Source organism: Quercus robur, chromosome 7 (assembly GCF_932294415.1).
Source record: "Quercus robur chromosome 7, dhQueRobu3.1, whole genome shotgun sequence".
Lineage (NCBI taxonomy): Eukaryota > Viridiplantae > Streptophyta > Magnoliopsida > Fagales > Fagaceae > Quercus > Quercus robur.
In genome coordinates, this window is record NC_065540.1 from 9,179,691 (window position 1) to 9,204,821 (window position 25,131).

A 25,131-nucleotide genomic window follows, 5' to 3' on the forward strand; every position below is an offset into this window, starting at 1 on the left:
ACACTAGATGGCAGAAAGTTGTAATGCACTGTCTAAAGAGTGTTTTACTTAAGCGCTCTTTACTTATAAATTGCAAAAAAATAAAAATAAAAATAAAATAAATAAATAAAAGATAGAAAGCTCTACGCAATTTGTCCTGATTCTCTCTATGTCTCTGTTTTATAAGTACTCACTGCTTTTGAATAACTCAGGCTTTGCAACCTCATGATGAAAGACTAGAGAGGCCTGTTAAGAGTGTGCGTAGCTCTTGATAGCTAACAATTGGTGATCACTGCTAAAGGGTTTTGGCAAGCTTCTTTTGAGATGGAGAGGTGGCCAGGGTGGCATGCCAGCTTTCGTGGTCAAATCGCAGGTAGGGAAAAGAAAAAGACTGCTAAGATATTTGGCAATCAATTTTATTATTTTATTTTTATTTTTTATTTTTTTTCTTTGAGAGCTAAGCCTAAAGGATTTTCTTAACTTGTCCTCTTGATTGCAAGTCAGATATTGGAGGATGCAAGTGTTATTTGCTGAAGAAGAGAAGACTACCTTGAAGATTAGAAGTGATCATGGAAGACGCTTCTGACTTGTTGAAGTAGGGGATGTAAGTGTTATTTGCTGTTCATAACAGGTATTAACTGAGGCTAGGGTTCTTCGTTGTACCACCCCTTTTTGTTGTATCAATAGAAAAATAAATTCTTTAAAAGATTAACTGTATGTCCATTCTAGTTAATGTAGCTTTTTAGGTGGGTTTGGGCTTATGATTATAAACTTCAACCCAAGAAGATAAAAGCCACCTTTTCTCCCTTCTAACACATTATTTGACAGTAATTTACTCGTGGTGGATTTTGACTTACGCTTTATCTATTTACAGATCATTATAAACTTGGTAGAAATTTTGTTTTTAATTTTAATATTGTTAGAAAAATCAAATACTTGAATATGAATTGAGTTTTGTTCTCTGAATCAGTTGTTTACTTATGCTTCTATTCAGCACAGTGCTTCCATAGCAAAACAACTTCAGGGTTGTTCTGTTTTTTTTCTTCTTTTGAATTTGGTAGGCTTGACTGCAACACAAATTGTTTAGTTCTGTGTTGTAATCTTGCAGTGTGATTACAATAGAGAGGATTGGTTAATTGACTTGGTTAATTGAAATACAAATGGTAGAAAACAAAATCATGCTTTTATTTTCTCATAAAAGTTGAGTGTGTGTGTGTGTGTGTTTGTCTGTGTGTACAAAAATATATAACTATTTATTTAAAAATAGCACACATTCCATTAAATAGAGCCATTTTAAAATCTTGTCTTATTTTAGAAAATAAATTGATCCAGAAATTGTTAAAGCCTCTGAATTAATATAAAATCTGGACCTACGAGGTAGGGAATGTTGAGTAGTGGAGGAATTAGAATGTTCAATTGTCTGTATACTTGATGCTAATGCAAGGGAAAAAGAAGGTTCTTCTTTGTCAGGGTGACCCTGACTTGTCCGAAGCGGAATTGTTGTCAGTAGGAACATCCTCTCAAGCTGAGAAGGGTCTTAAGAGAAAGCCCTCGACCAGCTTACTCGACCTCATTGAGGGTCAGCCGGGGAAGGGTGCACAGGGAAAGCCGCAATCCAGTATTCCGATTCCCCCACCCCAGCCCTAGCCCCAGCCTGTCCAGATTAGGTCTTCCTCTTCCAAGTCGCAGCCACAATCTCCCCGCCCCAAACTTCCTGCTCCTCCTCAATCAGCTCTGCCTCCTTGGCCTGAGTCCACTAACCCAAAGATAAAGAGGAGTTCTAAGGGTAAGGAACCAATGGATGGGGGGAAATCCCAATCCTCTCAGGAGGGGGACGAAGCCCCGTGAGCTCAAAAGCAGTTATTAAAGATCGGGCATCAAGGCTAGGGGAAGGGGGTTGATGCCCTATCCGCCCCGAGTGCTTGGCTTCCCGCCCCAATGCTCCATAAGGAGCCATTGCTATAAGATGCATCCATGAGGAACCTTGGAGACGATGAAGGCGTTTATGTGGCTGACGCGTTAGAGAGGGTCCTACTGCTTCCCACTAATATGGAAGAGTTGAAGAATATGAGGATGCAGGAGGTTGCCCTCAGCGTGAAGAGGTACCTGGGTATGGTAGGGCTCGTATAACTCCGTCGATTCTTGCTCCTAGATTCTCGTTCATAATGTGTTTATCTCAATTGGCAGGTTGTCTAGGCCACCTATAGGATGGAGGAAGAAGTTAAGGGGCAGAGTAAGACCGCAGAGCTTGAGTGCAACAAACGTATAGAGGCTGCGTGAACCCTAAAAAAGTCCAAGGTTGACCTCGCGAAGGCCAGGGAGGACTTCAAGGACGTAACCAGAGCCAGGGATAGTGCCGAGGCGGGTTTGGCTAGTGCCCAAAAACAAGCCGAGGAACAAACGAGGCGCCTACTTACTGTTGAGGAGCAATTGGAGATTGCCAAGGAGCAGATCAGTGATTTAAAGAAGAAACTGATCGACATAGACAATGCTAAGGGCGTGATGGAATTTGCCAGGGATGAAGTCGTGAGGGCCAAGACGGAGGCTGAGTTTGCCAGGACTGAGGCCAAAACTGCTAAGGACAAGGCCGAGGAGGAGGGTTACGAGGCAGGGGTGGCTGAAACCTAGGCCCTCCTTAAAGCTCAAATCCCTAGCGTATGCAAGCTATACTGCTCCCAGGTTTGGGACGAGGCCCTCAAACGAGCTGGGGTGGAGGCTTCGTCTGACTTGTGGCAGGCGGAGAGCATATTTTATCCTCCAGCCATCCGTGAGACCGCCTTTGCCAGTTCCGAGGCTATGAGCGTTCCACAGGAGGCTGAGACTGTTCGGTCAGAAGCTGCTCAGCTCATTGTCATTCCCGACGAGTTGATTGAGGGAGGAAAGCCTCTTGAGGCGACAGAAGCACCTGGAGGTCTGAATCCTGAGATGCCTCAGAGGCTGTCAAGTCTACAGTTAGTGCTCAGATCTCTGGTGCCGAGGAGCCGACCCTTTTAGTTCAGCCCCTTCAGGCCATTCCCCTTTCTGATGTCTCCAAGGGCATCAAGGCTAATCCTGCTCAGCCTTCCTAGGAAAGGGATGTCTCCCAGGGCCCCGAGGCTAATCCTGCTCGGCCTTCCCAGGATTTGGCCAAAACGAAATTGAAGAAGTAGAAGCCCTGGCCAACTTTTGTATTTGTTTCTAGTTTAACTATTAATTAGTTTCCCTTTTGTTTTGAGGACTTTAGAGTTTGCTTGTAATTAAACTCTTTGACCCTATGTATGAAATTCTTTTCTTCCTTTTTCCTTTAAATTACATGTTCGTTGCCCTTGCCGATACTTACTATTGTTGCGTATCTCATGGTTTTTGAATTAGTTATCTTAACATGTATGAATGGTTGTGCATATGATATATTTGGGATCACATCCTGGAATTCTAACTTACTCGCGCCTATGGGGCGTTGAACTTGTATTTGAACATACCTTTAGGGAACTAAAGGCATCATCTAAGGTGCTGTGTGTGTTGTTAGGCCGGGTCTGGTACTTTAGATGTTCTTGGAGTATTTAGTTTCCCCATAGGTTTGAGTCTGAGGACCATGCAAGACCTTCATTTTGTCCAAAACTCAGATTTTCTTTAAGTAGTTGGTTTCCCCATAGATTTGAGTCCGCAGACCATGCAATACCTTAGTTCTGTCCAAAACTTAGATTTTCTTTAAGTAGTTGGTTTCCCCATAGGTTTGAGTCCGAGGACCATGCAAGACCTTGGTTCTGTCCAAAACTTAGATTTTCTTTAAGTAGTTGGTTTCCCCATAGGTTTGAGTCCGAGGACCATGCAATACCTTGGTTCTGTCCAAAACTTAGATTTTCTTTAAGTAGTTGGTTTCCCCATAGGTTTGAGTCTGAGAATCATGCAATACCTTGGTTCTGTCCAAAACTTAGATTTTCTTTAAGTAGTTGGTTTCCCCATAGGTTTGAGTCCGAGGACCATGCAATACCTTGGTTCTGTCAAAAACTTAGATTTTCTTTAAGTAGTTGGTTTCCCTATAGGTTTGAGTCTGAGGACCATGCAATACATTGGTTCTGTCTAAAATTCAGATTTTCTTTAAGTAGTTGGTTTCCCCATAGGTTTGAGTCCGAGGACCATGCAAGACCTTGGTTCTGTCCAAAACTCAGATTTTCTTTAAGTAGTTGGTTTCTCCATAGGTTTGAGTTCGAGGACCATGCAATACCTTGGTTCTGTCCAAAACTCAGATTTTCTTTAAGTAGTTGGTTTCCCCATAAGTTTGAGTCCGCGGACCATGCAATACCTTGGTTCTGTCCAAAACTTAGATTTTATTTAAGTAGTTGGTTTCCCCATAGGTTTGAGTCCGAGGACCATGCAAGACTTTGGTTCTGTCCAAAACTCAGATTTTCTTTAAGTTTCGAGAATTAGCCCCTCGACCAAGGTGTGGGGTGTTGACCTGATGTTGGAAGCCCCTGGAACTGCCCGTGCCACTGACACTGCGAAGTATAGCCCCTAGTGGAACTTTATATTAGGACAACAACAGCGTGCTGTTGGAAATGATGGAGGGGCTTTCGCAGACCCTCGTTTGACATGGGCTTGATCCTACCACCGCCTGTGCCAACGCACAAGCCTTCTCACAGACGGCGCCAATTGTAAGGACTCAATTTGTAACGATCCCAAATTGGTTTATTGGGTTCGAACGTTAAAGGCCCAAACAATAAATTTGTAGAGAGTGGGTTGAAAGGCTAGGCCTTAGTCATCGGACGGTGGTTAGTCATGGTGTTTATGGTGGACGCATAGAGGTGAACTAAGTTTGTCCATGGATCTTATCCATTGAGCTTAATGTTCTTATTATTCCTCTCCCTCTTTTTCTTTCCCCTTAAGGCGCACGAATCCTTACATTATATAACCCTTCTTAGTTGATCCTGACCTTTCATCTGTCGATTAGGCAGGTAACTACTCGAGTGCCTGTCCCATCAGTCGCCTCTCCCCACTTTCTGTTAGTTGTAATAACCGAAGCCACACTGTTCAGGGGTCTTTTCCCATCAATGTGGCTAGGACATTTGTTAGCGCATTCAATGCAGAGGTGGCGTTTTTTCCTTGAACCATTCCCATATTGCACTCCCGTACGAGTACTATTCCACTTGCCTTTTCTTCTGGGAGCGCTTTGGAGGCTGCCTTTAATGATGTGTCGTTATTCCCTTTTAGTCCTCAGGATGCCGAGGACAGGGTCATCCTCGGCTGCCTCTCTAGGCCATCTGGACTTTCGCTATTTGTCCTCGGCAACTACTCTCCTCGGCGCGGGCCTTGGGCCTTAATGGAAAGTGGGTCGGGACCACAAATTCTCTGGCCCCACAATATATATATATATATATATATATATTAGTACATAAATCTGTTACCAACAATAAAAGATAGTTCAAACATTCATGTTTGAAGCATAATGTGTGTCTAAGGGCACACAATAACTAACTATTTTGGGAAAATTTTTTTTTTCAGGAATTGAAAAAGTATTGACAGCTTTTTCAATTTTCAAGAAAATATTTTTAAAAATAAATAATTTAATGTATACTCTTAGGACACACATTAACCGGATCCATTTATAACTGGTGTGCCATTAAGTAATGTAGCTGGATTGTTTTGGGGGAATCGAAGGAAAGGAAAAGGAAAAGAGAAGGAATTGGTGGGAAAAAGAAAAAGTTGATTTCTAGGGAATGGTGAAAGACTAATAAAGATGACTACTTTCAGGAAAACGCATACACCTCTCATTGAACTCTATAGAATTGTGTGAAAGAGGGTATTTTGTAGATAAAGTTTAAATTCTTGTTGGGCATTTCAGTTTAAACAGTTGGAAATTATTTTTCTACCTAATATATATATTTTTTAACACAAAAAAAAAAAATATATATATATATATATATCTGTACATAAATCTGTTACCAACAATAAAAAATAGTTTAAACATTCACGTTTGAAGCATAATTTTTTTTTTTGATTGATTCGTTTAGGTTTGTGGTTAATTTTAACCCAGACATTACTATGATCTTAGGTAGGATTCTATGGTTTTTATCTTTTAAAATAATATTATTTTTTTTTATGGGTAAATGCATGATCACCTTGAATAGGTGTTACAACTCAGCTTTTTGTAAGTAGTGCCAAGAGTCTTGCAGTTTAGTAGAGGAGTTTGATTAATGTTATTTGTAATTTTTTGAAATATGTGTAGGTGAAAAAGTGTGTGAAAATGTATATAATGTTATTAAAAACTGAAAATATGTGTGAAAATGTATATAATGTTGTTTAAAAACTGAAAATGTGTGCTTAAACTACTCTACCAAATAGGCCTGAGATTCTAAAGTTCAATTATTGTAACTATCTAAATATAAAAATAAAAATAAAAAATGTTACAACTCACCTTCAGTTGCTCCCTCCCTCGTGTCTGAGCAATGTTCTTAAAGATGAGGCTCTTTTGTTTTCTCCTTTGTAATTTTCTTTGTTTTTTAATAAAATTTTCTAGTTAAAAAAAAAAATAATAATAATACTGATAAGAAGCTGGCTATTTACTATTTATTGTTCTCAATACATGAATATTGAATTGACTTTAAGAGTATGAGGTCCAACTTTTAACACGGAAACTACCATAATATTGCAATGTAAAATTACAGCATAAGTATGATACCAAGTTTAAAAAGTTACATGTCGCGCCAAAAGCAAGACTACATAAATTAGAAAAGTCTCATCATGTTTGCATAGACTTTGATATACTATTTCTCAATAGATTATGTTTTGAAATATCGACTTTAAAAAAAAAAATTTAATTTAGTTATTGAAGTGGTGGGCGGCCCCACTTTTGAAATGCAATCATAGAAAATGAACTATTGTGATGGGTTGATTTGTGATTTGTCTGTGAGAAAGGCAATAAAAAAAAATAAAAATTTCTTTGTGAGAAAGAAAAAAAAATTTATTTTAACATCATGAATCTTAAAATGAAGAACAGATGAATAGTGTATTATAAAATTGATAATATAAAATAGATAAAATGATTTTTTAATGACACAAAAAAAAATTCTTTTTTTCACATAACTGAATGGAATGATTGAGAAGCATACAATTTTATATACAAGAAAAATGGATCAAAGTTTAATTCTTTTTGCTTTTTTAATTGCATATTGATATACAATTACAATAAAAATAAAAATGTTAGAGAAATCCCAAAGAAAGCGTGGACATAAGGCCCAAAATTGTCATGACTCTTTGCTCGATCAAAAAACAGAGAGAGAGGTCCGATGGGAAGCTATAATATATATCTGAAAAATTGAGTGATACTAAGTTGGGGATGAGAGAGAAATTGAAGTAGATGAAATAAAATGAGAGTGAAAGTTATGGCTGTGTTCTCATTATGGTAAGTAAAATAGGGAATTACGGATACTTATATAGTGTTTATATACATAGTGAGATCAGTGCCAACGCTTCCCTAACTCCTATACCAGACATTAATGAATGCCATTTTCTCAACAAAAAAGAAAAGAAAAAGAAGACATTAATGAATGCCGTTTAATAATGAACACTAATAACTGAATTATGAAACAGAAATCAGTTTCTAGCTAAGTCTACTAATTATCCAATATAAGTCTGACATGTGTCAGACTTAACCAAACCATAAGTTTATATTCATGGACTTGTATTATGCGGAACAAATGTTGATTCCTATGTAAACGACACGGATCACATAGGAAGTCATGAGTGCGACATGTAGTTTGATAATAATAACACCCAAAATCGATATTGGAAAATCTCAAGGAAAAAGGACAAGAGAGGAAATACAAAGGAAAACAAAGAAAAAAAAAAACTTTGATATATTCATTAGGGGGATTGGTGAAAGACTAATAGCTACTTTTCTTGAAAAGCTAAAAATGTGTAGGTCTCTCTTTGAACTTTGTTTTGTAGGATTGTGTAGAAGCTGGAATCTGGATATGTAAGTCAAGAAGGCATCTTGGCATCTCATGAGATTTCTCTATTAACATGTGAAACTCATGTGGAATCCCTGTGGAATTCATAAAATTGACTTATAAGATAATTTTTTATAAGCATATATTACTAGGGTTGAGCATAAATCCGGCTCACCCAACCTGAAAGATCTTGGGCGGGTCTGATGGATGCTCAAGTTAGGCTCGGGTCAAATACTCAAGTTTATTTCGGATCTTGGGTTAGGGTTTAGTCAACTTGACTTGACCGATTAATATTTTTTTAAAAAAAACCTTGATCAGTAAATTCACAACCACGATTGGTTGAATTCGTTTTGGGATTTTCAACTTCGAATATAAAGCTCATAAAATTCTTACATGAACAATTAAAAAGAGAACAATTTACTATTTTTTGTTTTGTTGCCATGCTAACCTTAGTTACTTACTTGTGCTAGCTTTTGTAAGCTTTCTAAACCTTGTTGAAAGCTTCTCATACTCTTACTATTTCTTTAACGTTGTATTTTTGTGGATTTTACTCAATAATAATATTCTATCTTCTCTCCCCCACCCCCCCCCCCCCCCCCCGACGGCGGCCCTCCTCCAAAAAAAGAGAGAGAATAATTTGAAATAGAATTAAGAGAAATTTAAAAAGCTATAGATTAATTATAGTAGAGATTAGAAACCAAAGCCATAAATTTGGTTGAAAATGCATTAAAACAAAAATTTCCTTGATCACGAATAGGAAATGAAACTAAATAAATTTGTTTGAATGGAAAGAAATTAATGTATTTAAGGATATATGATATTTGCTTCAATGTATAAAGCATTGTAATCAGTCAAGGAAGGGTAAAAAAGACAAGAGCAAGTTAAGGAGTAATATTTCTCATTTAAGAACATATGTATTTAAGAAAAAAAATTATGATTTTATATTCTGAATATGGTGTCCAAAAATAATTATTCTTGGGATAAAGTTTAACTACAAAATTAGTTGTATTCTAAGGATACAAACTTATTCAATATCTTTTTATTGAAGGTAAATTTTAACAAATCCATCATCAGATCATATCTTCTTTTTATATATTCCATGCTTGCAAAATTTCTAGAAAATTAAAGATCAGTAGTTATGTCATCAATAAATTATTTAAATTGCAAGTTTTTGTAGTTTAAAATTATGCATAAAATATGAGCTTATAGATTATATAGTAAATAATATTCAATTAACACAAAATTTGACATGTGTATTAAAAGCATAAAGAACATGCAATTCAAAGGTTAGATTTCCCAAATACATATTGAGTAGTGTTGTAGTTTTAGACTACAAACAATTTTGTAGCTAAAATTTGTCTTTATTCCTAACATATTTTTTCTTCTTAACTTAGAATGTTTCATAAATTATTTGTCAGTCATAACCATCTTTTGAAATTTTCCTAATGCAAACCTTTTGAAAATTAAAGTTACCTTTTGAGTCTTGTCTTCCTCGATTAAATCTTAATTTCAAATTTGAATCCTATTTTAAATTTGGTCATTCATTATGTGTCACAAAAATTAAATTAATCAAATAATAGTAAATTGAAGAAGGAAACCGTGTTGTGATTCAGCTTTGCATAATCTATAGCTTGTGATGTCCAAAATAGTCCCATAATTTCTTAGAAAAACACATTTGCATTCTTAAAAGTGTATGAATTGAAACATACATATCCATTGAACTAGTGCTTTGCAAATTTGTCTTATTTTTGGATATTGTTAATTTTGTCTGTTCAAATGTAGAATCAAGTGGAAGAATCTTAACCTGACCTGACCACCACATTTAAAATTAAAAATAAAGGAGAGAGAGAAACCCAACCGGACCCAAGACTTGAAATTTCGAGTTGGGTCGGGTTCTTCTCTAGTAGACTCGATTTTTATCGGGTCGGACTATGGGTGGCCGTAAAACTGACTTGATCCAACCCAATCGCAGTCTTACATATTTTGATTTTTAAAGAAAAATTTACATATATTACTCTCTTTCTTTTTTTATTTTATTTTATTTTTTTTATAGTACATCTATTACTTTGATCTACCCTTAATTTGTGTCAGGGTCAAGGTTGGATTCAAGGTCCATTTAAAAAAATGTTAGATTTATTGTTTTAGGGCTCATTTATTATATTTTAAAAATTCATTAATCACATTTATTATCATATTAGTTTATAATTTATAGTAAAATAGATAATAACTTTTAATATTTTCATTTATTATAAAAGTAGATTATAACTTTAATATTTTCATTTATTAAATGGGAAGTGTGTAGAAGTTACTATCTCAACCTCAATTGACTGAATCTAATTAGCTATTTCCTGTTCTCAGAAAATGAATTCACAATAAGATCGAATTTTTTATAAGGGCCTATTTTACGTGTGAGGAATAGATTTTACAATGTGAAATGTGACCACAATGATAGGTACAGTTGTAATAATGTTCACTTCAAAGAGTCAATTTGGGTTTCACCCAGAAAGTTCCATGATATTGCAATGTGAAAGTGTGACTTGAAAAGTTATTCTCTATATTAAAAAAAGAAAAAGAAAAGTTATTTTCCAAAAACAAAAGTTTAAAAAGTTTACTGACCACACCAAAAGCAAGACTACATCAAAGTCTCCTCTTGCTTGCATTAATCTCACTCACCCTCGTTCCATGTGTTGCATACTTTTTGCATACTTTTTATTATTAACGTGAAAGTGAATGTTACGTCAATCACATCAATTTATATATAATAAAAAAAATATAATTTTATTTTAAAATGACTCAGTTTTCCTATTTAAATATAACCATAACAGCATCCTATTTATTCCAAGGGAGATTTTGAGTCTGTTTAGAACCTAATTATGTTGTTAAATTTAAATATTTTTTTACTAAAAGTATTATATGTAAAAATAAAAATTAACTGAAATAAAATAATAAGATATATGAGTAGTATTAAAAAGTATAATAAAATTTATAAATAATAATAAAAATAAATTAAATAATAAAATAAATTAGTAAATTAAGCATGCAAATGCACACGAAAAGATCGCTTATTTGTTGCAGTAGATCTATGATAAGACCATGTGAGAGAGAGGGAGAAAATTTCGATAAATTTCGATAAAAATGAGTGTACGTCAAGAGAATAGAGGGAGAAAAATCTGATGATGTGTGCATAGCAGAAGTGACTTTAGGCAATCTCAAGGAAAAAGAGGGGGAAATCTGTCAGAAAGAGAAAAACTTCACTTGATGATATCTCAAGTCTTAGTGGGCGGGGACCAAAGATAGTTACTTTTTTTCCATACAAAAAAGAAAAGAAAAAAGATAGTTACTTTTTCAGAAAAAGAAAAAACAGGTGGGTTTCTCTTGGAACTTTAATATTTATATTTTTGATGAGTCCGTTTCATAAAATTTTATAAAAAGAATTAGTTATATTTCTATAAAATTATTTTTTAAAATATTTATTAATAAATATCTTAAGGATATCCCTTAGTAAAATATTTTTGGATAAATTTGTTGTTAAATTGAATAATATTTAGGAATAACGATATCTACTTTTATTGTATATTTTAACAAGAAAAATAGATAATAAAAAAAAAATTCCACTACGGGTAAATGCATGCTCACAGCTTGATTAAGTACTTACATAGTTACATGAAGTATGAACAGAAAAAGTGTTCTTCATTCCTTGGGGTTTCCGGTTTCCCCTCTTTTAACTTTTTTTTTTTGATAACAAACATCAAACACCTTTCATTGATTTGGACAATTATCCATAGAGATTACAATTTCCCCTCTTTTAACTTGATGATGGTCTTAGGACTATATTAGAGTCTCCTCTTGCTTGCATTCAGTCACCCTCTTCCTAATTCCTTTTTCACTTACTTCAATTATATTGACAAACCCTTCCACAGCTCTGCTTCTCCTCCCTTCAGATCTTCTCATCTGTCTATTCGTAAATCCCAGCTCTCCTTCGTAAATCCCTTCAGATCTTCTCATCTGTCTATTCGTAAATCCCAGCTCTCCTTCGTAAATATAGTAGAAATTCTAAGTACTCACCACTTTGTAGATGGAAAATTTATAATGGATTTTGCTAATGTGTATCTTAAGAGCACACAATAATTAACTATTTTGAAAATTTTATTTTTTAAAAATTGAAAAAGTATTGACAATTTTTTTAATTTCTGAAAAAATATTTATAAAAATAAATAGTTTAATGTCTACTCTTAAAACACACATTAACGAGACCCATTTATAATTGGTGTGCCATTAAGTAATGTAGCGGGGTTGTTTTGGGGGAATCGAAGGAAAGGAAAAGGAAAAGAGAAGGAATTGGTACGAAAAAGAAAAAAGTTGATTTCTAGGGAATGGTGAAAGACTAATAAAGATGACAACTTTCAAGAAAACGTGTACACCTCTCATTGAACTCTATAGAATTGCGTGAAAGAGGGTATTTTGTAGATAAAGTTTAAATTCTTGTTGGGCATTTCAGTTTAAACAGTTGAAAATTATTTTTCTACCCAATATATATATATATATATATATTTTAACCAAAAAAAAAAAAAAATATATATATATATATATATTAGTACATAAATCTGTTACCAACAATAAAAAAATTGTTCAAACATTCACGTTTGAAGCATAATGTGTGTCTAAGGGCACACAATAACTAACTATTTTGGAAATTTTAATTTCAAGAATTGTAAAAGTATTGACAATTTTTTCAAATTTTTTTAAAATATTTTTAAAAATAGATAGTTTAATATGTGCTCTTAAGGCACACATTAACCAGATCCATTTCTAATGACGTGCCATTAAGTAATGTAGCAGGATTGTTTTGGGGGAATCAAACGAAAGGAAAAGGAAAAGAGAAGGAATTGGTGGGAAAAGGAAAAAGTTGATTTCTAGGGAATGGTGAAAGACTAATAAAGATGACTACTTTACACCAAGGCGCAATCCATTTATAATTGGTGTGCCATTAAGTATTGTAGCGGGATTGTTTTGGGGGAATCGAAGGAAAGGAAAAGGAAAAGAGAAGGAATTGGTGGGAAAAAGAAAAAGTTGATTTCTAGGGAATGGTGAAAGACTAATAAAGATGACTACTTTCAAGAAAACGCGTACACCTCTCATTGAACTCTATAGAATTGCGTGAAAGATGGTTTTTTGTAGATAAAGAGGCCGTTTGGATTCCACTGAATCCGGAGTCTGCGTTTTACAAGTTTCACGTTTTCCTTCTTCTTCTTCTTTTTTTTTTTTTTTTTTTTTTTTTTCTGCATTTTTTTTTTCTGCATTTGTTGACTTTTGGGTGACAGAATTTACTGTTATGAACCGTGTATGTACTGTTTACGTACTGTGCATATACTGTTCACATATTAAAAAATATTAAAAATGGGTCTCACGGTACTATTTACACATTTAAAAATTATTTTGCTATAGTGTTTTCAGTTTTCAGTTTTCAATTTCAGCAACAATAAGTTCAATCCAAACGGACCAAGTTTAAATTCTTGTTGGACATTTTAGTTTAAACAGTTGGAAATTATTTTTCTACCCAATATATATATATATATATATATATTAGTACATAAATCTGTAACCAACAATAAAAAATAGTTCAAACATTCACGTTTGAAGCATAATTTTTTTTTTGATTGATTCGTTTAGGTTTATGGTTAATTTTAACCCTAACATTACTATGATCTTAGGTAGGATTCTATGGTTTTTATCTTTAAAAATAATATTATTTTTTTTATGGGTAAATGCATGTTCACCTTGAATAGGTGTTACAACTCACCTTTTAGTAAGTAGTGACAAGAGTTTTGCAGTTTAGTAGAAGAGTTTGAGTAATGTTATTTGTAATTTTTTGAAATATATGTAGGTAAAAAAATGTGTGAAAATGTATATAATGTTGTTTAAAAATTGAAAATGTGTGCTTGAACTATTCTACCAAACAGGCCTGAGATTCTAAAGTTCAATTATTGTAACTATCTAAATATAAAAATAAAAAATGTTACAACTCACCTTCAGTTGCCCCCTCCCTCGTGTCTGAGCAATGTTCTTAAAGATGAGGCTCTTTTGTTTTCTCCTTTGTAATTTTCTTTGTTTTTTAATAAAGTTTTCTAGCTCAAAAAAAAAAAAAAAAAAAAAAAAAAAAAAAAAAAAACTCACTAATAAGAAGTTTCTAAGTTAAAAAAAAAAATAATAATAATAAATAATACTGATAAGAAGCTAGCTATTTACTATTTACTGTTCTCAATACATGAATATTGAATTGACTTTAAGAGTATGAGGTCCAACTTTTAACACGGAAACTACCATAATATTGCAATGTAAAATTACAGCATAAGTATGATACCAAGTTTAAAAAGTTACATGTCGCGCCAAAAGCAAGACTACATTAATTAGAAAAGTCTCATCATGTTTGCATAGACTTTGATATACTATTTCTCAATAGATTATGTTTTGAAATATCGACTTTTAAAAAAAAAATTAATTAATTTAGTTATCGAAGTGGTGGGCGGCCCCACTTTTGAAATGCAATCATAGAAAATGAACTATTGTGATTTGTGATGGGTTGATTTGTGATTTGTCTGTGAGAAAGGCAATAAAAAAATAAAAATTTCTTTGTGAGAAAGAAAAAAAAATTTATTTTAACATCATGAATCTTAAAATGAAGAACAGATGAATAGTGTATTATAAAATTGATTATATAAAATAGATAAAATGATTTTTTAATGACACAAAAAAATATTCATTTTTTCACATAACTGAATGGAATGATTGAGAAGCATACAATTTTATATACAAGAAAAATGGATCAAAGTTTAATTCTTTTTGCTTTTTTAATTGCATATTGATATACAATAAAAATAAAAATGTCAGAGAAATCCCAAAGAAAGCGTGGACCTAAGGCCCAAAATTGTCATGACACTTTGCTCGATAAAAAAACAGAGAGAGAGGTCCGATGGGAAGCTATAATATATATCTGAAAAATTGAGTGATACTAAGTTGGGGATGAGAGAGAAATTGAAGTAGATGAAATAAAATGAGAGTGAAAGTTATGGTTGTGTTCTCATTATGGTAAGTAAAATAGGGAATTATGGATACTTATATAGTGTTTATATACATAGTGAGATCAGTGCCAACGCTTCCCTAACTCCTATACCAGACGTTAATGAATGCCATTTTCTCAACAAAAAAGAAAAGAAAAAGAAGACATTAATGAATGCCGTTTAATAATGAACACTAATAACTGAATTATGAAACAGAAATCAGTTTCTAGCTAAGTCAACTAATTATCCAATATAAGTCTCCCATGTGTCAGACTTAACCAAACCATAAGTTTATATTCATGGACTTGTATTATGCGGAACAAATGTTGATTCCTATGTAAACGACACGGATCACATAGGAACTCATGAGTGCGACATGTAGTTTGATAATAATAACACCCAGAATTGATATTGGAAAATCTCAAGGAAAAAGGACAAGAGAGGAAATATAAAGGAAAACAAAGAAAAAAAAAAAACTTTGATATATTCATTAGGGGGATTGGTGAAAGACTAATAGCTACTTTTCTTGAAAAGCTAAAAATGTGTAGGCCTCTCTTTGAACTTTGTTTTGTAGGATTGTGTAGAAGCTGGAATCTGGATATCTAAGTCAATAAGGCATCATGGCATCTCATGAGATTTCTCTATTAACATGTGAAATTCATGTGGAATCCCTGTGGAATTCATAAAATTGACTCATAAGATAATTTTTTATAAGCATATATTACTAGGGTTGAGCATAGATCTGGCTCACCCAACTTGAAATTGGGCGGGTTTGATGGATGCTCAAGTCAGGCTCGGGTCAAATACTCAAGTTTATTTCGGATCTTGGGTTAGGGTCTAGTCAACCTGACTTAACCGATTAATATTTTTAAAAAAAAAAAACCCTGATCAGTAAATTCACAGCCACGATTGGTTGAATTTGTTTTGGGGTTTTCAACTTTGAATATAAAGCTCATAAAATTCTTACATGAACAATTTAAAAGAGAACAATTTACTATTTTTTGTTTTGTTGCCATGCTAACCTTAGTTACTTGCTTGTGCTGGCTTTTGTAAGCTTTCTAAACCTTGTTGAAAGCTTCTCATACTCTTCCTATTTCTTTAACGTTGTATTTTTGTGGATTTTACTCAATAATAATATTCTATCTTTTCTCTCCCCTCCCCCCTCCAAAAAAAAGAGAGAGAATAATTTGAAATAGAAATAAGAGAAATTTAAAAAGCTATAGATTAATTATAGTAGAGATTAGAAACCAAAGCCATAAATATGGTTGAAAATGCATTAAATCGAAAATTTCCTTTATCACGAATAGGAAATGAAACTTAATAAATTTGTTTAAATGGAAAGAAATTAATGTATTTAAGGATATATGATATTTGCTTCAATGTATAAAGCATTGTAATCAGTCAAAGAAGGGTAAGAAGGGTAAAAAAGACAAGAGCAAGTTAAGGAGTAATATTTCTCATTTAAGAACATATGTATTTAAGAAAAAAAATTATGATTTTATATTCCGAATATGGTGTCCAAAAATAATTATTCTTGGAATAAAGTTTAACTACAAAATTAGTTGTATTCTAAAGATACAAACTTATTCAATATCTTTTTATTGAAGGTAAATTTTAACAAATCCATCATCATATCACATCTTCTTTTTATGTATTTCATGTTTGCAAAATTTTTAGAAAATTAAAGATCAGTAGTTATGTCATCAATAAATTATTTAAATTGCAAGTTTTTGTGATTTAAAATTATGCATAAAATATGAGCTTATAGATTATATAGTAAATAATATTTAATTAACACAAAATTTGACATGTGTATTAAGAGCGTAAAGAACATGCAATTCAAAGGTTAGATTTCCCAAATATATATTGAGTAATGTTATAGTTTTAGACTACAAATAATTTTGTAGTTAAACTTTGTCTTTATTCCTAACATATTTTTTCTTCTTAACTTAGAATGTTTCATAAATTATTTGTCAGTCATAACCATCTTTTGAAATTTTCCTAATGCAAACCTTTTGAAAATTAAAGTTACCTTTTGAGTCTTGTCTTCCTCAATTAAATCTTAATTTCAAATTTGAATCATATTTTAAATTTGGTCATTCATTATGTGTCACAATAATTAAATTAATCAAATAATAGTAAATTGAAGAAGGAAACCGTGTTGTGATTCAGCTTTGCATAATCTATAGCATTGATCTCCAAAATAGTCCCATAATTTCTTAGAAAAACACATTTGCATTCTTAATAGTATATGAATTGAAACATACATATCCATTGAACTAGTGCTTTGCAAATTTGTCTTATTTTTGGATATTGTTAATTTTGTCTGTCCAAATGTAGAATCAAGTGGAAGAATCTTAACCTGACCTGACCACCACATTTAAAATTAAAAATAAAGGAGAGAGAGAAACCCAACTGGACCCAAGACTCGAAATTTCGAGTTGGGTCGGGTTCTTCTCTAGCAAACTTGATTTTTATCGGGTCGGACTATGGGTGGCCATAAAACTGACTTGATCCAACCCAGTCGCAGTCTTATATATTACGACCTTTTAAGAAAAATTTACATATATTACTCTTTTTATTTTTTTTTATTTTTTTATTTTTATTTTTTATAGTACATCTATTACTTTGATCTACCCTTAATTTGTGTCAGGGTCAAGGTTGGATTCAAGGTCCATTTAAAAAAAAATGTTAGATTTATGGTTTTAGGGCTCATTTATTATATTTTAAAAATTCATCAATCACATTCATTATCATATTAGTTTATACTTTATAGTAAAATCGATAATAACTTTTAATATTTTCATTTATTATAAAAGTAGATTATAACTTTAATATTTTCATTTATTAAATGGGAAGTGTGTGGAAGTTACTATCTCAACCTCAATTGACTGAATCTAATTAGCTATTTACTGTTCTCAGAAAATGAATTCACAATAAGGTCGAATTTTTTATAAGGGCCTATTTTACGCGTGAGGAATAGATTTTACAATGTGAAATGTGACCGCAATGACAGTACGGTTGTAATAATGTTCACTTCAAAGAGTTAATTTAGGTTTCACTCAAAAAGTTCCATGATATTGCAATGTAAAAGTGTGACTTGAAAAGTTATTCTCTATATCAAAAAAAGAAAAGAAAAGTTATTCTCAAAAAAAAAAAAAAAAGTTTAAAAAGTTTACTGGCCACGCCAAAAGCAAGACTACATCAAAGTCTCCTCTTGCTTGCATTAATCGCACTCACCCTCGTTCCATGTGTTGCATACTTTTTATTATTAAAGTGAAAGTGAATGTTACGTCAGTCACATCAATTTATATATAATAAAAAAATATAAAATTTGTATAATTTTACTTTAAAATGACTCAGTTTTCCTATTTAATATAACCATAACAGCATCCTATTTATTCCAAGGGAGATTTTGAGTCTGTTTAAAATCTATTTAATTTGGGTTTCACTCAGAAAGTTCCATGAAATTGCAATGTAAAAGTATGACTTGAAAAGTTATTCTCTATATCAAAAAAAAAAAAAAATTATTCTAAAAAAAAAAAAAGTTTAAAAAGTTTACTAGCCACACCAAAAGAAAGACTACATCAAAGTCTCCTTTTGCTTGCATTAATCTCACTCACCCTTGTTCTAGGTGTTGCATACTTTTTATTATTAACTTGAAAGTGAATGTTACGTCAGTCACATCAATTTATATATAATAAAAAAATGTAAAATTTATATAATTTTACTTTAAAATGACTCAGTTTTCTTATTTAAATATATCCATAACAGCATTCTATTTATTCCAAGGGAGATTTTGAGTTTGTTTAGAATCTATTTATTTTGTTAAATTTAAAATTTTTTTATTGAAAATATTATATATAAAAGTAAAAATCAACTAAAATAAAATAATAAGATCTATAAGTAGCATTAAAAAATACAATAAAAGTCATAAATAATAATAAAAATAAATTAAATAATAAAATAAATTAATAAATTAAGCATGCAAACGCACACGAAGAGATCGCTTATTTGTTGCAGTAGATCTATGACGAGACCATGTGAGAGAGAGGGAGAAAATTTCGATAAAAATGAGTGTACGTCAAGAAAATAGAGGGGGAAAAATCTGATGATGTGTGCATAGCAGAAGTGACTTTGGGCAATCTCAAGGAAAAAGAGGGGAAATCTGTAAGAAAGAGAAAAACTTCACTTGATGATATCTCAAGTCTTAGTGAGCGGTGACCAAAGATAGTTACTTTTTTTCCATACAAAAAAGAAAAAAAGAAAAATGATAGTTACTTTTTCAGAAAAAGAAAAAACGGGTGGGTCTCTCTCGGAACTTTAATATTTATATTTTTGATGAGTCCGTTTCATAAAATTTTATAAAAAGAATTAGCTATATTTCTATAAAATTATTTTTTAAAATATTTATTAATAAATATCTTAAGGATATCCCTTAGTAAAATATTTTTGGATAAATTTGTTGTTAAATTGAATAATATTTAGGAATAACGATATCTACTTTTATTGTATATTTTAACAAGAAAAATAGATAATAAAAAAAAAATTCCTCTACGGGTAAATGCATGTTCACAGCTTGATTAAGTACTTACATAGTTACATGAAGTACTAGGCCAAAAAAACAAAAAAAAAAACAAGGTACTGACATGAGCAGAAAAAGTTTTCTTCATTCCTTGGGGTTTCCGGTTTCCCCTCTTTTAACTTGATGATGGTCTTAGGACTATATTAGAGTCTCCTCTTGCTTGCATTCAGTCACCCTCTTCCTAATTCCTCTTTCACTTACTTCAATTATATTGACAAACCCTTCCACAGCTCTGCTTCTCCTCCCTTCAGATCTTCTCATCTGTCTATTCGTAAATCCCAGCTCTCCTTCGTAAATCCCTTCAGATCTTCTCATCTGTCTATTCGTAAATCCCAGCTCTCCTTCTCCTCCCTTCAGATCTCCTTCGTAAATCCCAGCCATCCTTCTCCTCCCTTCAGATCTCCTTCGTAAATCCCAGCCATCCTTCTCCTCCCTTCAGATCTTCTCATCTGTCTATTCGTAAATCCCAGCTCTCCCTCTCCTTCCTACAGATCTTCTCATCTTTCTACTCTTAAATCCCAATGGCCTCGTCTTCCTGTTTGACCCACCAACCCAAAACCTTTGATGTCTTCTTGAGTTTTAGAGGTGAAGATACCCGACGTAGTTTTATAAGCCATTTGTATACGGCTCTGTGTCAGAGAGGTATTCACACCTTCATCGATAATGATCTCCCTAGGGGAGAAGAAATTTCTGTAGAACTTCTCAAAACTATTGAGAGTTCAACCACGTCAATAATCGTATTTTCTGAAAACTATGCATTCTCTACTTGGTGTTTGGAAGAGCTTGCTAAGATTGTTGAGTGTAGAACAAATAAGCAATCAGTGCGACCGGTTTTTTACAGAGTGGATCCATCAGAAGTTCGTAAGCAAGAAGGAAAGTTTGGGGAAGCATTAACTATGCATGAACAAAAATTTATTGATAAAAAAAAGATACAAATGTGGAGGAAAACTCTATGTGAAGCAGCCAATCTCTCTGGTTGGGACTCCAAAAATAGGTATTTACTTAGTGAATACTCTTGTTTTAGTTGTTCTTAAGCAGTTTTTATTTTTGTTTTTACTTTTTTATATGCAAGTTCTTAAAAAGTTTTAATTGTTTTTGTGATCACTATTAAAGTTTACTGATGTGTAATCATTACAATTAAAAATAATAACAAATACATTCAAATTTTACCTTTTTTTTAGAGAAGAAGTACAAAATATACATAGTATTAATTTAAATATTTTTTAAACCATATATTTATAAAATATGTAATGGTTTCTTATTTTATATATAAATATATATATATATACACACACGTATAATTTATAATTTAATTAGATTTAGATTTTTCAGTTTTTACATCCAATAATTTCACTTATCATAAAAATTTAAAAAATTAGATGGACATGTGGGGTAAAATTGGACTTCAATTAAAATCTAATTTAGAATCTAATTAGATTTTTACACTCAATAATTCACTTGGTACAAAATTAAAAATTGGATGAGACAAAATATATATATTTAATAATATATATTATTAAATAAGGACTACCATTAATTGCTTGATATTATTTTATTATTATATAATTTTACCAAATTATGAAAGTATTCTTTTCTTTTCCATATCTTGTTATTATAGTAATAAAGATGGAAATAAAAGAACTTAATATTATATTATCTTATCAATTATTAATTAGGAATTTTTGCCGCATATTATATAGAAAAATTTAAAAGAAAACTTAATTCATTAGTATTTTAAAATAGTTAGTGTGTAACCAAGTACAATTAAAAACAATGACAAAATTTAGTTACAAAATTAGTTATAAACTAAGTCTGTAATTTTACTTAATATTTTTTTATTAGAGGTGAATTTTGACAAATTCATTATTGGATTACATCTTTATCTTGTATTCTCCATACTTGCAAAATTCCTAGAAAATTAAAGATTAATAACTATCTCATTAATAAATTGTTTAAAATATAAGTTTTTGTAGTTTAAAATTATGTATAAAATATAAACTTATAGATTATATGGTAAATAATATTTAATTGATATAAAATTTGATATGTCTATTAAGAACGCAGATGCCAAAGGCCTTGTAGCTGAATTGGCACCTCTCCATGTACAAAGTGCTTGGGGGTCCAGGGGAGAAAGGGTTCAAACTGTGGGGTTAGCAGCATGTTGTAATTATTTCTCAAAAAAAAAAAGAGAACGCAGATAATATACAATTTAATGGTTAAATTTTCAAAATATGTAAGGTTACAACCAATTTTATAGCTAAATTTTGTTTTGAAAAAAATCACAATTACATGGTTCAAATTATACTTTTTTTTAGAAGATGTTAAAATTATACATGGTATTAGTTTATACTTTTTTAAACCATATATTTCTAAAATATGTAATGATTTCTCACTATATATATACATTATAATTTAATTGAATTTAGATTTTTTACTTTTTACATCCAATAATTCACATTTCACAAAAAATTAAAAAATTAAATGAACATGTAGCGAAAAATTGGACTCCAATTGAAATCTAATTGGATTTGGATTCTTCGATTTTTACATTCAATAATTCACTTGATACAAAAATTAAAAATTGGATGGGGCAAGTGGTGCAAAATTGAGAATTTAATTGAAATCTAATTGGATTTTCTCTAAATTTTGACTTTTAATTTATACTAGTGTGTAATTCTATAAATATATACATGTAAATCTGAAAACAATTACAATTACACACATATATATATATATATATGAGTTTAAATTAAATTAAACTTGGGGTAAGAATTATAACTTACACATTTTTTAAGCCATGAAATTCTATATATATATATATATATATATATATAATCCAATTGGATTTAGACACTTTGGTTTTCCACCTAATAATTCACTTACCACAAAAATTTAAAAATTAGATAGGACACATGGCGTAAAATGGAACTCCAATTAAAATTGACTTTAGAATCTAATTGAATTTAGACTCCTTGATTTTTGTACTCAATAATTCACTTAACACACAAATTTAAAAATTAGATGAGACATGTGGCACAAATTTAAACTCCAATTTTGAATTTAATTGAATTTTAACTTTGGCTATAATAATAATATAATAGGATTCAAATATAATAATCCTCCTCTAACTTGACTTTTTATGCAACTTCGTTTCAAAAACTAATTTGCTACACACAAAAAGTGAATAAAGCTAATAATCTTTTTTCTTTTTTTTTTTTGAGAAGGATTATTTAGCAATACTTCAATTATGATTTTAGCTCACGCTCTTATTTTGTTTATATAATATAACTTTTTACATGTGTTAAATGGTTTGTGAATGGCAGCCGTGATGACTCTGAACTTGTCCAAAGCATTGTTGAAGATATCTCAAAGTCTATTTTAAATAAGATGCCATTATCGGTTGCTGAGTATCCAGTTGGAATAAATTCTCGCGTAGAGGAAGTTCTAAAATCTTTAAATATTGAATCAAATGATGATATTAGAATATTAGGGATTTATGGCCTTGGTGGAGTAGGCAAAACTACAATTGCAAAAGCTATTTATAATAGAATTTCATATCATTTCGAAGAAAAACTTTTTCTAGAGAATGTAAGAGAGAAGTCAATAACAAAAGGCATAATCCACTTACAAGAGACATTTCTTTCTGAGATGTTAAAGAGTAGGAATTTGAAGGTGCATAACATATTTAGAGAAACCAACATGATAATTGAAAGTCTTTGCTCAAAGAGGGTTCTTATCATTCTTGATGACGTGGATAATTTGGATCAGATAAAAAAATTGCTTGGAAAATGTGATTGGTTTGGTTCTGGTAGTAGAATAATTATGACAACAAGAGACAAACGCTTGCTAGACACTTTTGGAAATGGTGTCTCAACCTATCAAGTTAAGGAATTAAATAGAAATGAAGCTATTGAACTCTTTAGCAAGCACACCTTTCGAAGCAACAAACCAAGTGAAAATTATTTGAAGCTTGTGAACCAAGTTATATGCTATGCTCAAGGCCTTCCACTAGCTCTAGTAGTAATGGGTGCTGATTTGTATGGAAGAACTGAACTTGAATGGGAAAGTGCCTTAAATAAGTATGAAAAAATTCCTAGTAGAGATATTCAAAAAATACTACAAATAAGTTATGATGGATTAGACGAAACCGAACAACATATTTTCCTTGATATTGCATGTTTCTTCAAGGGATACAATTATGATGAGGTTGTAGATATACTAGGCGCTTGCGATTTATACCCAGTATTAGGTATTAAAAAACTTATTGAGAAGTGTCTTTTGACTAATAAAGGGAATACATTGTGGATGCATGACTTGTTACAACAAATGGGTAGGGAAATTGTTCGACAAGAATCACAAGGAAACCCGGGACAACGTAGTAGACTATGGAATTATGAGGAGGCTCTTGATGTGCTAATTGAAAACATGGTAAAGTTGTTTTGATTCATTTTCTCCATTTTTCTCACATGAAAGTCGTAATCACCTTTTTTTTTTTTTTTTTTTTATCCCTTTTAATGTGGAAGAAAATTCAAAATTCTCAATGTGGTTTTTGTTTAAAATTTAATAATTGTTATTTCTTTTTTGGTTATTTACTTACCCATTTATTCAATTAGGGATCGGACAAAATTCGAGGCATAATGTTACGGTCGCCTAAATCAAAATCAACAGCGGTGCAATTAGAGGCACAAATATTTCGTAATATGAAAAATCTGAGATTCCTAATAATTCATAATGTGCATTTCCATGGAGGTCTTGAATATCTTCCCAATGGATTAAGACTGCTTGATTGGGATACATATCCTTTTTCTTCATTGCCATCCAGTTTTTGTCCTAAAAAACTAGTTGTGCTCAGAATGCCTTGTAACCGAATGGTGGAACCATTAATACAGGTATGGTCATTAGTATTTATCTGTAAATTATTATATATTTTTAAAGTTTTTATTTTTAATTTTTAATTTTTTAATAAATACTTCTTTAAAGATTAAAACATATTCTAAACTTCGAATTTTTTTTTTCTTCAACAGATTCGTGCATTTGAATTCGTGACACATGTGGACTTCAGTCGTTGTCCATTGATTAGGAAAATACCTGACTTATCAATGTTTCCAAACATAAAGAAATTTGATCTTAGTTGCTGTAATAATTTAGTTGAGATTGAAACCTCCGTGGGGCGTCTTGATAGGCTTGTAGTGGGGGGCATCTTTGGGCTTTGCTTTAGCCTTCGAACTCCTCCGACCAGTCCGCTGGAAAAATATCTTACTCCGCCTTTCTTAAACTTAAGCTGTCAAAATCTGTCATTTGGGAATTTGATTGGGCTTAGGGAGTTGCATATTGGAACGAGTGCATCTCGGTCAAGTCATCTTCCAGGTAGTATCTATAATTTACAACATATAGAGACACTCCATCTTTATGGCAATTCCATATTTGCAAAGGATGTGGAGATTGATAGACAGCCACTGTGCAATTCTCTGGGAGGCTTTTCCAAATATGTTTTTCCAAGCTTGAAAAACCTAGGTCTTTATTTCTTTTCTAATCCATCAGAATTAGATTTTATTTTGAATTATTGTTGCCCCGTCACATTGGA

At 31.8% G+C, this 25,131-nt stretch overlaps 1 protein-coding gene across 8 annotated transcripts in view; it reads left to right on the forward strand.

Moving 5' to 3' along the window:
- Positions 1–25,131, forward strand: part of LOC126692084 (disease resistance protein RPV1-like) — an 85,494-nt gene that overhangs the window by 51,330 nt on the left and 9,033 nt on the right. The window contains exons 11-12 of one of the 8 annotated variants that reach the window (XM_050387548.1): positions 192–352; positions 484–610. The exons of 4 other annotated variants lie outside the window; for them this stretch is intronic. The gene's annotated coding sequence lies outside the window, so the exon portion shown is untranslated. Of the gene's footprint in view, positions 1–191; positions 353–483; positions 836–25,131 lie in introns of those variants that run through there. 3 more of the 8 variants (XM_050387547.1, XM_050387557.1, XM_050387554.1) reach the window with 3 other exon arrangements.